The sequence below is a fragment of the Arachis hypogaea genome, chromosome 14 (genome assembly GCF_003086295.3).
Source record: "Arachis hypogaea cultivar Tifrunner chromosome 14, arahy.Tifrunner.gnm2.J5K5, whole genome shotgun sequence".
In the NCBI taxonomy this organism is placed as follows: domain Eukaryota; kingdom Viridiplantae; phylum Streptophyta; class Magnoliopsida; order Fabales; family Fabaceae; genus Arachis; species Arachis hypogaea.
In genome coordinates this window covers 62929787-62945442 of record NC_092049.1, presented here as the reverse complement: position 1 = coordinate 62945442, position 15656 = coordinate 62929787, and the positions used below count along the sequence as shown (strand labels likewise).

Sequence of the window (15656 nt, the reverse complement as noted above, 5' to 3'; positions counted from 1 at the left end):
AGACTGAGAGCTGAGGTCCAAACGTTTAGACAACATGATGGACAGACTCTATATGAAGCCTGGGAGAGATTCAAGGATTTGACAAGGAAATGCCCTCCTGATATATTTAATGAATGGGTGCAGCTGCACATCTTTTATGAAGGATTGTCATATGAATCCAAAATCACTGTAGACCACTCTTCAGGGGGCTCCCTCAACAAGAAAAAGACCATTGAGGAGGCCATTGATATCATTGAAACTTTTGCTGATAATGAGTACTTATATGCCTCTGAAAGGACTCAAAAAAGAGGAGGAGTAATGGAGCTCAACACCATGGATACCTTGCTAGCACAAAACAAAGTGATCACAGCTCAATTAGTAGCTTTAACCAAGCAAATGGAGAAGAATCAAGTCTCAGCTGTCCATGCCCAAGAACCTCCACAAGAGGAAGGGAACCCAACAACTGAAGGAGAATGGGAGCAAGCTAACTATGTGAATAATTCCTCTATACCACCATACAACTCAGGAGGAAGGAACCACCCAAACTTTGGGTGGGGGAACCAGCAGAACCATAACCAAGAACACAAGCCTGACCACTCTAACCAATATAATAACCACAACCCCAACCATCAATCAAGTAGCAATAGACCCTACCACAACCCACAAAATGCACCCTACCATTCCACCTAACAACAATACAACAACCACCCTCAAGATACCTCACCCTCATTTACACAACCAAGTGATCTCAGCAGCAATCTTGCAAGATTAGAAGCTGCCATGGCACAACTAACAGGGACTATCTCCACAATATCAGAGAGACAAATACAAGTTGACAGGAAGATGGATACAATCCAAGAAGAGGCCAGGTCTAACATAAGGAATCAAGGTGCAACAATCTCAAAATTGGAAGCACAACTAGAAAACTTGTCCAAGCAAATACTAATGCCCAGACACACTTTTCCCAGCGATACCATGGTCAACCCAAGAGGAGAATGCAAAGCTATCACCCTAAGAAGTGGGAAGGTTGTGGAAGTAGTTGGCCCAAGCCAAGACAAATAAGAAAAGGGAGTTGCAACTGAATCCGAAATCAAGGAGGAGGAAGAGACACCTGCACCTACCCCACCAAAGCAAGTTCTAAAGCCTTATGTGCCACAAGCACCATATCCACAAAGGCTGAGAAAAGATGGGAAGGACAACCAGTTCTCTAGGTTTCTCGAGATCCTCAAGAAGCTCCAAATCAACATCCCTTTTGCTGAAGCATTAGAGCAAGTGCCACTCTATGCCAAATTCTTGAAGGAGCTCATGACAAGGAAGAGGAATTGGGGAGAAAAAGAGACTATAGTGCTCACAGAGGAGTGTAGTGCCATAATACAAAAGAAGCTCCCCCAAAAATTGAAAGACCCTGGGAGCTTCCAAATCCCCTGTATCATTGGGGATATAAGCATTAAGAAAGCATTATGTGATCTAGGAGCCAGCATCAACCTCATGTACTTGGCAATGATAAAAAGGATGAGGATTGAAGAAGCAAAACCTATAGAAATGGCTCTGCAATTAGCTTATAGAACTTTCAAATTTTCCCATGGTGTGGTGGAAGATTTGTTAGTAAAAGTGGGAGAGTTCATCTTCCCAGTTGATTTTGTTGTGCTTGATATAGAAAAAGAAGCCAACACATCAATTATCCTAGAAAGGCCATTCCTAGCTACTGCTGGGGCCATAATTGATGTTTAAAAAGGGGAGCTAGTCTTTAAGACTACATGAAGAAAAGATGGTCTTCAATGTCTTCAAGGCAATGAGCTACCCCAAGGAAGCCATTGGTGAATGCATGATGGTGGATACAATTGAAAATCTGGTTCAAGGAGTCCTAGAGGAGGAACAATGTGAAGAAATCAAAGAGCAAGATCAATAAGCCTCAAGTGGTGAGCTACCACTGAAGACTATGGACGAACCAATCATGATGGACAAGACAAGCAAGATGGAATTGGAGGCACCAAAGTTGAAGCTGAAAACTCTGCCTCCAAGTTTGAAATATGCCTACTTGGGTGACAACAACACATACCCAATGATCATCAACTCAAGCTTGAATGAGGAACAAGAAGAGGAGCTAATCCAAGTGCTGAAACAACATAAGGATGCTATAGGGTGGACACTTGCAGATCTAAAGGAATCAGTCCTTCAACGTGCATGCACAAAATTCTACTTGAGGAAGGTGCAAAGCCCTCAAGACAGTAACAGAGAAGGCTAAACCCAACAATGAATGAAGTTGTCCAAAAAGAGGTGTTGAAACTATGGCAAGCAGGGGTGATTTACCCTATCTCAGATAGCCCTTGGGTGAGCCCTGTCGAAGTGGTTCCTAAGAAGGGAGGGATCACTGTTGTACCAAATGAGAGGAATGAATTGATACCAACCAGAACAGTGACCGGATGGCACATGTGCATTGACTATAGGAATCTTAATGAAGCCACCCGGAAAGACCACTTCCCCCTGCCTTTCATGGACCAGATGCTCGAAAGACTCACATGACATGAATATTACTGCTTCTTGGACGGTTACTCTAGCTACAACCAAATAGTTGTAGATCCTAGGGATCAAAAGAAAACCTCCTTTACCTGTCCCTATGCAGTCTTTGCTTATAGGAGAATGCCTTTTGGATTGTGCAATGCACCTGCAACATTCCAAAGGTGCATGCTCTCCATCTTTTCAGACATGATTGAAAAGTTCATCGAGGTCTTCATGGATGACTTCTTTGTGTTTGGAGATTCATATTCTAATTGCTTGCATCATCTTGTCTTGGTGCTAAAGAGATGCCAAGAAACTAACCTGGTTTTGAACTGGGAGAAGTGCCACTTTATGGTAACTGAAGGGGTGGTTCTTGGTCATAAGATCTCTAAAAATGGTATAGAAGTGGAAAAGGCAAAGGTGGAAGTAATTGAGAAGTTGCCTCCACCTTGCAATGTCAAAGAAATTAGAAGTTTTTTAGGGCATGCTGGATTCTATAGGAGGTTTATTAAAGATTTTTCAAAGATTGCTAAGCCTCTCAACAACCTACTTGTCTCAAATACACCCTTTGTTTTTTATAGAGAGTGTATGTTAGCCTTTGATGAGCTTAAAAATAGACTTTCCTCTACACCTATTATAGCACCACCTAGCTGGGATCTACCTTTTGAATTGATGTGTGATGCATCTGATTTTGCTGTTGGTGCTGTTCTAAGACAGAGGAAAGACAAGCTAGTACATGTTATTTATTATGCTAGCAAAGTTCTCAATGAGAATTAAAGGAATTACACAACCACAGAGAAGGAACTTTTAGCCATAGTCTTTGCTTTTGACAAGTTTAGATCATATCTTATTGGCTCTAAAGTTACTGTTTTCACTGATCATGAAGCCCTCAAATATTTGTTGACTAAGCAAGAATCCAAGCCTAGGTTGATAAGGTGGGTCTTGCTACTTCAAGAGTTCAACATAGAGATTAAAGATCGAAGTGGAGCAGAGAATAAGGTGGCTGACCATCTATCAAGAATCCCACATGAAGAGGATGAAGCACAACAACTTGAAGTGAATAAGAGTTTCCCTGATGAGCAGTTGATGATGACTCAAGAGAGCCCTTGGTTTGCTGATATAGCTAACTTCAAGGCTATTGGGGAGCTGCCCACCAACATCAACAAGCACATGAGGAGGAAACTAATCAATGATGCTAAATACTACATTTGGGATGAACCTTACTTGTTTAAAAAGGGTGTTGATAGAATCTTGAGGAGGTGTATTTCACATGAGGAAGGGCAGAAAGTGTTGTGCCAATGCCATGGATCCACATATGGAGTCCATTTTAGTGGTGAAAGAACCACAGCCAAGGTGTTGCAATGTGGGTTCTTTCGGCCAACAATATTCAAGGATGCAAGGGAATCGGTGTCAAGATGCAATGAGTGCCAAAGGGCTGGCAACTTACCCAAGAAAAATGAGATGCCACAAGGGTTCATCATGGAGCTGGAGTTGTTTGATGTGTAGGAGATTGACTTTATGGGGCCATTCCCATCCTCCTACTCAAACAAATATATATTTATGGCTATAGATTACGTGTCAAAGTGGGTAGAAGCCATAGCCACATCAACAAATGACAACAAGGTTGTGATAAGCTTCTTAAGAAAGAACATCTTCAGCCGATTTGGAGTTCCTAGAGTCCTTATTAGTAATGGGGGCACATTTCTGCAATAAGCAACTCGAAGCACTCCTGCTGAAGTATAGAGTCAAGCATAGAGTAGCAGCCCCCTACCATCCACAGACCAACGGGCAGGCTGAGATTTCAAATAGAGAACTCAAAAGAATCCTTGAAAGGACTGTTGGTAACTCAAGAAAGGAATGGTCCAAAAGGCTGGATGATGCACTATGGGCCTATAGGACAGCCTTCAAAACACCCATTGGTATGTCTCCATACCAACTAGTATTTGGGAAGGCTTGTCACCTACCAGTAGAGCTTGAACACAAAGCATTCTGGGCTCTAAAGATGTTGAACTTTGATAATCAAACTACTGGGGAAAGGAGTCTACTACAACTCAATGAGGTGGAGGAATTAAGAAATCAAGCTTATGAAAATACTAAGATTTACAAGGAAAACACAAAGAAATGGCATGATAAAAAACTAGCAAGAAGAGAGTTTGTAGAAGGTCAAAAGGTGCTGCTATACAACTCAAGGCTCAAGTTCTTCCAAGGGAAACTAAAGTCAAGGTGGTCTGGACCCTTCATATCCTCAAGGTGTCTCCCTATTGTCATGTGGAGCTTGTGGAGTACAAGACACAGAGGACCTTCACTATCAATGGCCACACGCTAAAGCACTACTTGGGGGACTCTTTGGAAGAGCAGAGAGTGAGCTACAACCTCAACTAAAGAAGGAGGAATGTCAAGCTAATGATATTAAAGAAGCACTGGTTGGGAGGCACCCCAACATTCATATCCTTTTGATTTCTTGCTTTCTAGAAGTAGTTTAAAATAGCTGGTTTAGGTAGTTTAATTTCCAGTTAATCTTTTTAATTTTTTGCTTTCTATAAATAGTTTGTGGTAGCTTAGAAAGTTTAAAGTTTAAAGTGTTTGATAGTCAGTACATTTTTCTGGAAGTGCAAGGTTGCTGGGTTCACTCATTGATATTGATTGAATTGGGCTGAGAACCTAGCTAAAGAGCTAAGTTTGGTGTGGCCACTAACCCACTAGGCTTACAACCATTTGAATGAATTAATTTTGAAAGTAAGCCCAGAAATTTAGTTTGGTGTGGCCACCACCATATGAAGCTCACACAGCAAGCCCAACATGATTCAAATTTGAAAGCATTTAGTAAATTGGTTAGGCATATAAAGCCACTTTAATATGTTCGGAAGGAGTTAGAAAAAGAAAGAATGTGAAAGAAGTGAATTTATTTCACCCTTATGAACACATTAATGATCCAATGATGAACCCAATTTATTAGATGCTAAGAAATTAAGTTTGGTGTCCCAAGGGACACTCATCAAATGCACTTTAATTGTAGGATAATAAAAGGGAATGTGAAGAAATTTTTTTTCACTAATGGGATTTCTGGTTTTTAATTTCAGGAGAGAGGATAGGACCCACATGATTGATGGCTCACTAAGGGAAAAAGTCAAAGTATACTTACACTTTGGAACTCAACACATGCAGAGAATCAAAAGAGAAAAGGGTTGGCGCCTCTTCCCATGCTAGGCGCCACTCCCCAAGTGGAAAAATATTGAATTGCTTTTACTTCCCACCCCCCTTCCAGACTACATCTTTCACTCTTATAAAAGCCAAACATTTTTCCACCACTCTCCACACTTCAATCCCTAAATCTACACGCGGAAGAACCTCAACATTTTTCTTCTTCTTTCTTTTCTTGAATGGGACAATCAAGTCCTAAGTTTAGTGTTGAAGCAAAACTTTGTTTTGCTTACTCTCTTACATATTTTTTCAACATCTCCAGATCCTTTTCTTACTCCCATTACTCCCATGGTACTACCAAAGGTATCCTCATCAAAGAAGAGAATGACCAAGGAACCAACCTCCGGATCCTCAAGCTCAAGCTTCAATGAATACAAGTTCCTCTCATCATTCAACTAAAATTAATTTTATGGTTGGGTGAGTGAGAGGCAAATCATTCTGGAGGTGGGCTTCCAACTTGGAAGGAATGAGCACCCAGAAAACAATAGGGAGATCAACAACAAAGGATGGCCATTGTTATGTAACCCACCAAGAAAGGTGGTGGTGAGCTTGGTTAGAGAATTTTATGCCAATGCAGTGCCCCAACCTGGGTAACCTTATGGCTATCTTAGCTATGTGAGGGGGAAAGCTATTGACTATAGCCCCTCTAACATAGACAGGATGCTAATGGTGAAGCAAATAAACTCAACCTGAAGCTACAAAGAAAGGGTGAAGCAACAAGACCCAGGATTTGATGAAATCCTCAATGAGATATGGGTGCTGCATGTGCATTGGATCAATGATAAAGATGGAAGACCCAACCAACTAAGGAGAAGAGATCTAAGCCCCCAAGCTAGAGGGTGGCTAGATTTTGTGAGAAGGTCTCTTAATCCCACATCCAACACTTTAGAGGTGACTTTGGAAAGGGCGGTGCTCATATACAGCATAATAAAGGGAGAAAATGTTAAGGTGGGGGAAATGATTGCCAACAACATCAATAGGGTGCTAAAAAGTGATAAACCCCAATTTTGTGGTTTATATTGTGTAGAATTTGAGGGGTTTTGTCAATATTTCTCACACTTATTCACAAGAAATGCATGGTTTTGTGTTCACTTCCTAATATTGCTCCATGATGAAAAACATGCTTATTTTACCTTAAAATTGCCATATTTTAATCCTTTTCTATTGCCATTCGATGCCGTGATGTATTTGTTGAGTGATTTCAGGAATTATAGGGTAGAAATGGCCTAGAAGAGAGGAAGAAAGCATGCACAAAAGGGAGGAACATGAAGAATTGAAATTTTGGAAAAAGCAGCATTGGCGCGCCCGCGCACTCCACGCGCGTGCGTGGATGAGGTTAGCTGGAAGCGGCGCGCAAGGATGGACGCATTCGCATGGATTAGAAGATTCCTATCGACGTGCACGCGCACTTGGCGCGCACGCATGGATCACGAAAGTAATCGGTGCGCACGCACGCATGGCGCGCACGCGTGGGAAGCTGCACGTGACCTCATTAAAGGAAATCGTGCCTGGCGATTTTTGAGGCTCATCAGGCCCAATTTCAAGCTGTTTCTGCATGGGAAAGACCCAAGGATGCTAGAGGGAAAGGGAGGATCAATCATTTTACACTAAGACACAAGTTTAGCTAGTTTTTTGGTTCTTTGATCTTCTAGAGAGAGAAACCCTTGTTCCTCTCTAGATCTAGTTTTAATTTGATCTTCCCTTGTTGAATTGTGAATTGGATCTTGTTAATTACTAGTTTTAATTGTTCAATTTGAATTCCTTAGTATAATTTTACTTAGCTCTTGTGATAGTTTTATGAATTCTTGTCAATTGTCATTTTATACCCATTTCATGAATGTTGTGAATCTTGACTTGTTAATGTTACATTGATGTTTTCTATGTTTAACTATGTTGTTTGGATGATTGTATGTTGATAATTGCTAGTGGGTACTTGTTGATTTCAATTTAATTACTATTTTGAACGTGTCTTTTGTTAATGCTTACCATGTGTTTGATGAAATGTTTACTTTGATTATGGAGTAGTTCTCTTCACTCTTGGCCTAGGCCAAGGGAATTGGGTAAACTTGAGTCATTGGGTCTAATGGATTTGATGATTTGGGAGCCCTTAGTGGTCAATTTGATAACCATTGATGCTAACCTTCTATTAAGTTAATTAATAGTGAGGTTAGAACTTATGGGTTGATGTTGACCAAACCATTTGATGTACTTTAAGTATAGAAGTAGACTTAATGAGTTTGGTTCCTCATAATTGTCAAGATATGGTTATTAGACAAGGATGGTGACCCCAATTCCCATGCGTAGCCAAGAGTTGCTTTTATTATTCATATTTGAAAACCAAAATTCTTAATTACTTGTCTTAGTTATAGTTACTTGTTTGGTTTAGAATAGAATTATGTGGGATGTTACTCGTTCATTGGAATTGCTCATGTTTTGCTTAGTTAATTGAATTAGTTTCTTGCAATTTAAGATTACTTGCTTGTTAAGAATCCCATTTATTTTCTTGCTCATAACTCACAACCCCGGATTTCTAACCAATGTTGAAGAACATGTTTGCCCATTCCTTGTGAGACGACCTGAGGTTTGAATACTTCGGTTATTTCTATTGGGGTTGAACTTGTGACAACCAAATCCCTCTTCTAAATTTGATACCCGAGGATTGTTGTTGGTAGAGCTATACTTGCAACGCAATTTTATTGAGGAAAATCTTTACCAATACACCCTTGGAGTCGCATCAAATTTTTGGCGCCGTTGCCGGGGAATGGTTGCAACATATGCCTTGATATTGGTTATGTGAATATGTGAATATTACAGATATTTTAATTGCTTTCAATACTTAGCTATAGTTTAGATTTCTTTTATATTTGTGCTATGACTCTCAAGTTTGATGACTCGGTCTCAACCGAATTCTAGCTTAGCCGATTTTGATCCCGAGATTGAAAGAACTTTGTTACATACTCGGCAAGCTAGACGGCGGTTGGATTATACGGCTAATACTTCGGCCTCTCTTGAGGAACATAGTGAATCACTAGGCGGTACCGAGAGTGACTTGGAGTCCGTGACTTCCTATTCTTCTGTTGGCACTAATAATACATCTTTACATCCTACAGGTGAGCCACACATGGCGGAGCCACGATGGATCACTTTGCATGAGCAAGGAGCTCTGGATATCATACTTTAACCGTTGCAAGCAAGGTATCCTAACCTTGATCCAAACTTTGAATTGAAGAGTAGCTTGATACATCTACTTCCTAAATATCATGGGTTGCCGGGTCAAGACCCCATCCGACATCTAAGAGATTTTCAAGTTGCTTATTCTACGGCTCGAAGGCATGGAGCCGATGAGGTGGCTATCATGGTTTTTGCCTTCCCTTTCTCTCTTGAAGGGCAAGCAAAGACATGGTTTTATTCGCTACCGGATGAGATTGTGACGAATTGGGATTTCTTGAGAAGAGAGTTTCTAGATAAGTTCTTCCCACCAGAGAAGACCGACTACATCCGGAAAGAGATTTCGGGCATAATGTAAAGAGACCAAGAGAGTTTGTATGAGTATTGGTCTCGGTTCAAGAGGCTATTGGAATTTTGTCTGCATCATGGAATGAACACTCACTTGATCATTAGCTACTTCACCGGAGGTCTTTGTGTGGAAGATAGAAGATTGCTTACCGCTTCTAGCAGTGGTTCCCTTTCGAAAAACAAGACGGAGGGAGAAGCTTGGAATTTGATAAAGGATGTTGCCGAAGCTACACAACACACAAGGGTGAGAAGTAATCCTCTCAAGGGTGTGGTAGAACCATCCCCTTCCGAATCAAGTCTAACCAAAGCACTTGGAGATATGACTACCATCCTTTCCCAAATACAAAAGGATCAAAAGGAATACTACTCCATCCAAGTCGTCCAAGCCCCACCTCTGATTGCTCAACTTAAAGGCCCTCCTAAGATTTGTGGTTTGTGCTCTAGAACCACTCATTACACCGATCAATGCCATCAAATTCAAGAGGAACATGCTCTTGTAGTAGCCAAAGTGAACTACAACAACCGTCCACCTTATCCTTCTCAAGGCCAAAACAATTACCATCAAGGTGGTAATCAACATCAAGGGTGGAGGGATAATGCACAAGGAAGCAATCAAAACCAAAGATGGAACAACTCTTCTTCTCACCACAACAACAACCAATCTTCATCCCAATACCACCATAACAATACCAACTACCAAGCCAACCAAGGCCACTCTAACCAAAACTAAAACAACTACACCAAGTACCAAGCACCACACCATAGACAACAAAACCAAAACCAAACTCCTCCATCTTCCAACAATTAAGTTGATGAGCTTAGAGCCGCCATGGAGAAGTGAGATGAGAGAAACAAGGCTCAATTCGATGCCTTGGGCACTCAATTAGCTAATCTCACCAACATGCTTTCAAAGATGACCATGTCTAACCAACCACCAACTCTCAACAACAACACCAACCAACCATCAAGTTCTTCTAACCTTCCATCCCAACCCCAACCAAACCCAAAGGGCGGTCTCAACGCTATCACTCTACGGTCAGGAACTACATTAGAGGAGATACCTCCAAGGGTCATGGGAAACATTCATGAAGAAGAAATGGTTGTTGAAGCTACACATGAAGAGGAGGTGGTAGACAAAAGGCATGAGGAAGAAGGAGTAAACCTCAAGGAACCCAAGAGAAAAGCTATAGTGGATGAGTCCATTCCTATTCCATTCCCTTCCATGGTAAAGAAGGCGAAGAAAACACCGGAATTTGATTTGAACATGCTTCAAGTGTTCAAGAAGGTTGAGGTAACCATACTCCTTCTTGATGCTATTCAACTAATTCCAAAGTATGCAAAATTTTTGAAAGACTTGTGTACACACAAAGATAGGATAGGAGAATTGGAGACATTATTCTTGGGTAGTTCAATTTCTTCCTTGATGGAACCTATTTCAAAGAAATGTGGTGACTGATGAGCGGATATTTTATACGCTTTTTGGGGTTAATTTCATATAGTTTTGAGTATGTTCTAGTTAGTTTTTAGTCTATTTTCATTAGTTTTTAGAAAAAATTCATATTTCTGGACTTTACTAAGAGTTGTGTGTTTTTCTATATTTTCAGGTATTTTTCTGGCTGAAATTGAAGGAGCTGAGCAAAAATCTGATTCAGGCTGAAAAAGGACTGCTGATGTTGTTGGATTCTGACCTCCCTGCACTCAAAGTGGATTTTCTGGAGCTACAGAACTCGAAATGGCATGCTTCCAATTGCGTTAGAAAGTAGAAATCCAGGGCTTTCCAGCAATATATAATAGTTCATACTTTGCACAAGGATAGACGACGTAAACTGGCGTTCAATGCCAGTTCTCTGCCCAATTCTGGCGTCCAGCGCCAGAAAAGGATCAAAAGCTGGAGTTGAACGCCCAAACTAGCACAAAAACTGGCGTTCAACTCCACAAATGGCCGCTGCACGTGAATTGCTTAAATCTCAGCCCCAACACACACCAAGTGGGCCCCAGAAGTGGATCTCTGCATCATCCATCATAGTTTACTCATTTTTTTGTAAACTTAGGCTACTAGTTTAGTATTTAAACAACTTTTAGAGACTTATTTTGTATCTCATGACATTTTTAGATCTAAACTTTGTATTCTTTGATGGCATGAGTCTCTAAACTCCATTATTGGGGGTGAGGAGCTCTGCTGTGTCTCGATGAATTAATGCAAGTATTTCTGTTTTCCATTCAAACACGCTTGTTCCTATCTAAGATGTTCATTCGCACTTAACTGTGATGGAGGTGATGATCTTTGACATTCATCACCTTCCTCAAACTATGAACGTGTGCCTGACAACCACCTCCGTTCTATATCCGATTGAATGAGTATCTCTTAGATTCCTTAATCAAAATCTCCGTGGTATAAGCTAGAACTGATGGCGGCATTCATGAGAATCCGGAAAGTCTAAACCTTGTCTGTGGTATTCCAAGTAGGATTCAATGATCGAATGACTGTGACGAGCTTCAAACTCGCGAGTGCTGGGCGTTAGTGACAGACGCAAAAGGATGAAGAATCCTATTCCAGTATGATCGAGAACCGACAGATGATTAGCCGTGCTGTGACAGAGCATGTGAGCATATTCTTCACTGAGAGGATGGGATGTAGCCATTGACGACGGTGATCCCCTACATATAGCTTGCCATAGGAGGACGTGCGTGCGTGAATCAGAAGATAGAAGAAAGCAGAGATTCAGAAAACAAAGCATCTCCAAAACTCCAACATATTCTCCATTACTGCATAACAAGTAACCTTTAATCCATGCTCCCTTGTTTATTCGCAATTCAACTAATAAACATAATTGACTTCCTGACTAAGAATTGCAAGATAACCATAGATTGCTTCAAACCAACAATCTCCGTGGGATTCGACCCTTACTCACGTAAGGTATTACTTGGACGACCCAGTGCACTTGCTGGTTAGTGGTACGAGTTGTGAAAAGTGTGATTCACAATTTCGTGCACCAAGTTTTTGGCGCCGTTGCCGGGGATTGTTTGTGTTTGGACAACTAATGGTTTATTTTGTTGCTTAGATTAGGAAAAATTTTTCTTTTTTGGTTTAGAGTCTTTTATTATTTATCCCTTGTTAAAACACTTTAAATTTATAGCTCAATTAGTTAGAACGTGGTGTTTATGTTCATGGTAATTGGCTATCATATTTTTAAAATCTTTTTCAAAAATATTTTTTTCTATTAAATCATGTGCCAAACTTTAAGTTTGGTGTTTTCTTGTTGATTTTTCTTAAAATTTTCGAAAATTTATTTTGGTTTTCTAAAAATTTTAAGTTTGGTGTTCTTCCTTCATGTTCTTGTGTTCTTGTGAGTCTTCAAAGTGTTCTTGAGTTTTCCTTGTGTCTTGATCTTAAAATTTTTAAGTTTGGTGTTCCTTGGTGTTTTCCCTCCAAAATTTTCGAAAATAAGGAGCATTAGATCTAAAAATTTTAAATCTTGTGCTATCTTATTGTTTTTCTCTTTCCTCTTAAAAATCAAAAATATCTTTTCTCTCTATTTTAAAAGCAAATTTTCGAAATCTATTTCTAAAATTCAGATTTTATTTCAAAATTTAAAACCTTTTTCAAAAATCATCATATCCTTTTCAAAATCTTCCAACCACTTTCTCTCTCCTCAATTTTTTCGAAAATCTTTCACTCATTTTTATTTATTTTGTTTTGATTTATTTTGTTTTCAAAATAAATAAATAAAAATATTTTTCCTATTTTACATCATCTCCCTTTCTCCATCATGGACCCAAGCGGAAATGAACAGTCCAGGAGGACTCTGGGGTCATATTCTAACCCCTCTACTGCTTCATATGGGAGTAGTATCTGCATACCCTCCATTGGAGTCAGTAGCTTTGAGTTGAATCCTCAGCTCATTATCATGGTGCAGCAAAGTTGCCAGTATTCCGGTCTTCCACAGGAAGAACCTACAGAGTTTCTGGCACAGTTTCTACAGATTGCTGACACAATACATGATAAAGAAATAGATCAGGATGTCTACAGACTATTACTGTTTCCATTTGCTGTAAAAGATCAAGCTAAGAGGTGGTTGAATAACCAACCTAAGGCCAGCATAAAGACATGCAAACAACTGACAAAAAAATTCCTGAATCAGTACTTTCCCCCAAAACGGATGACACAGCTAAGGCTGGACATCCAAGGCTTTAAACAAGGAGATAATGAATCTCTTTATGATGCCTGGGAAAGATACAGAGAGATGCTATGAAAATGCCCCTCTGAAATGTTTTCAGAGTGGGTTCAGTTAGACATCTTCTATTATGGGCTTGCAGAAGGAGCTCAGATGTCTCTTGATTACTCAGCTGGTGGATCTATCCACATGAGAAAGACAATTGAAGAAGCTCAAGAGCTCATTGATACAGTTGCCAGGAATCAGCATCTGTACCTAAGCAATGACTCTTCCATGAAAGAAGAGGTTAAGACAGCAACTGCTGAACTCAGTCCTGTAAAACAAGCTGCTGAATTCAATCAGCAATTGGACTTTCTAACAAAGCAGTTAGCCGAATTCAAAGAAAGGTTACAAGAGACAAGGATGGCTAATATACATATGGACGAACAGTTTAAGCAAACAAAGCAGCAGCTGTCAAGGCAAATAGCAGAAGAATGCCAAGCAGTTCAACTAAGAAGTGGGAAAACATTAAATACCCCACCTCAAGGCAGCAAAAAGCTAAGAAATGAGCAAACCACCCAAAATTCACCTGAGGACAGTAAGAGCCCAGGGAAAAGTAATTCTGGAACTAAAACGCCAGAAAATTGGTGAAAAGCTGGCGCTGAACGCCCAGACCATGCTCAGGACTGGCGTTCAACGCCAGAAACAAGGCAGGACTGGCGTTCAACGCCAGAAATGGGCAAGGATCTGGTGTTGAACGCCCAAAATGGGCAAGACCTGGCGCTGAACGCCCAAAATGGGAACAGTTCTGGCGTTCAGACGCCAGGAGCAGACAAGGAGCTGGCGTCCAGTTTCACTCCAGCTTCTAACTCTGGCACTCAATCACCAGTGAGGGATCACACACACACAAATGCTGATAACAACCCCTCTAAAAAGGCTTCTTCAACCACTTCTGTAGGCAATAAACCTGCAGCAACTAAGGTTGAAGAATATAAAGCCAAGATACCTTATCCTCAAAAATGCCGGAAAGAGGAGCAGGATAAGCAATTTGCTCGCTTTGCAGATTATCTCAGGACTCTTGAATTAAAGATTCCATTTGCAGAAGCACTTGAGCAAATACTTTCTTATGCCAAGTTCATGAAAGAGATCTTGACTTATAAGAAGGATTGGAGAGAAACAGAAAGAGTTCTCCTTACTGAAGAATGCAGTGCAGTCATTCTGAAAAGCTTTCCTGAAAAGCTTAAAGACCCTGGGAGTTTTCTGATACCATGCATATTAGAAGGTAATTGCACCAAGACAGCTTTATGCGATCTTGGGGCAAGCATCAACCTAATACCTGCATCCACTATCAGAAAGCTTGGCTTAACTGAAGAAGTTAAACCAACCTGGATATGTCTCCAACTTGCTGATGGTTCTACTAAATACCCATCAGGCGTGATTGAAGACATGATTGTCAGAGTTGGGCCATTCGCCTTTCCCACTGACTTTGTTGTGCTGGAAATGGAGGAGCACAAGAGTGCTACTCTCATTCTAGGAAGACCCTTCCTAGCAACTGGACGATCCCTCATTGACGTCCAACAGGGGGAAATAACCCTGAGAGTCAATGATGATGAGTTCAAGCTGAACGCTGTCAAAGCCATGCAGCATCCAGACACATCAAAAGACTGCATGAAAGTTGATCTTATTGACTCTTTGGTAGAAGAGATCAACATGGCTGAGAGTCTTGAATCAGAGTTGGAAAACATCTTTAAAGATGTTCAGCCTGATTTAGAGGATTCAGAGGACATGAAAGAGCCTCTGAAATTTCTTCTGGAAGAGGAGAAACCTCCTAAACCCGAGCTCAAGCCATTACCACCATCCTTGAAATATGCGTTTCTGGGAGAAGGTGACACTTTTCCAGTGATCATAAGCTTTGCTTTAAATTCACAGGAAGAGGAGGCACTTATTCAGGTGCTAAGGACACACAAGACAACTCTTGGGTGGTCCATAGGTGACCTTAAGGGCATAAGCCCAGCTAGATGCATGCACAAAATCTTATTGGAGGATAATGCCAAACCAGTGGTTCAACCACAGAGGCGGCTAAATCCAGCCATGAAAGAAGTGGTGCAGAAAGAGGTCACCAAACTACTAGAGGCTGGGATTATTTATCCTATTTCTGATAGCCCCTGGGTGAGCCCTGTCCATGTCGTCCCAAAAAAGGGAGGCATGACAGTGATTCATAATGAAAAAAATGAACTGGTTCCTACAAGAACAGTTACAGGGTGGCGCATGTGTATTGACTATAGAAGGCTCAATACAGCCACCAGA

The 15656-nt window shown here is 40.7% G+C and overlaps 1 non-coding gene across 1 annotated transcript; it reads right to left on the bottom strand.

Annotated features, from left to right (window-relative positions):
* LOC112746429 (small nucleolar RNA R71) lies at positions 1 to 107 on the bottom strand. Its single transcript, XR_003174315.1, has one exon. It is a non-coding gene; the product is annotated as a small nucleolar RNA R71 (small nucleolar RNA).
* Between the last annotated feature and the right edge of the window lie 15549 nt (positions 108 to 15656).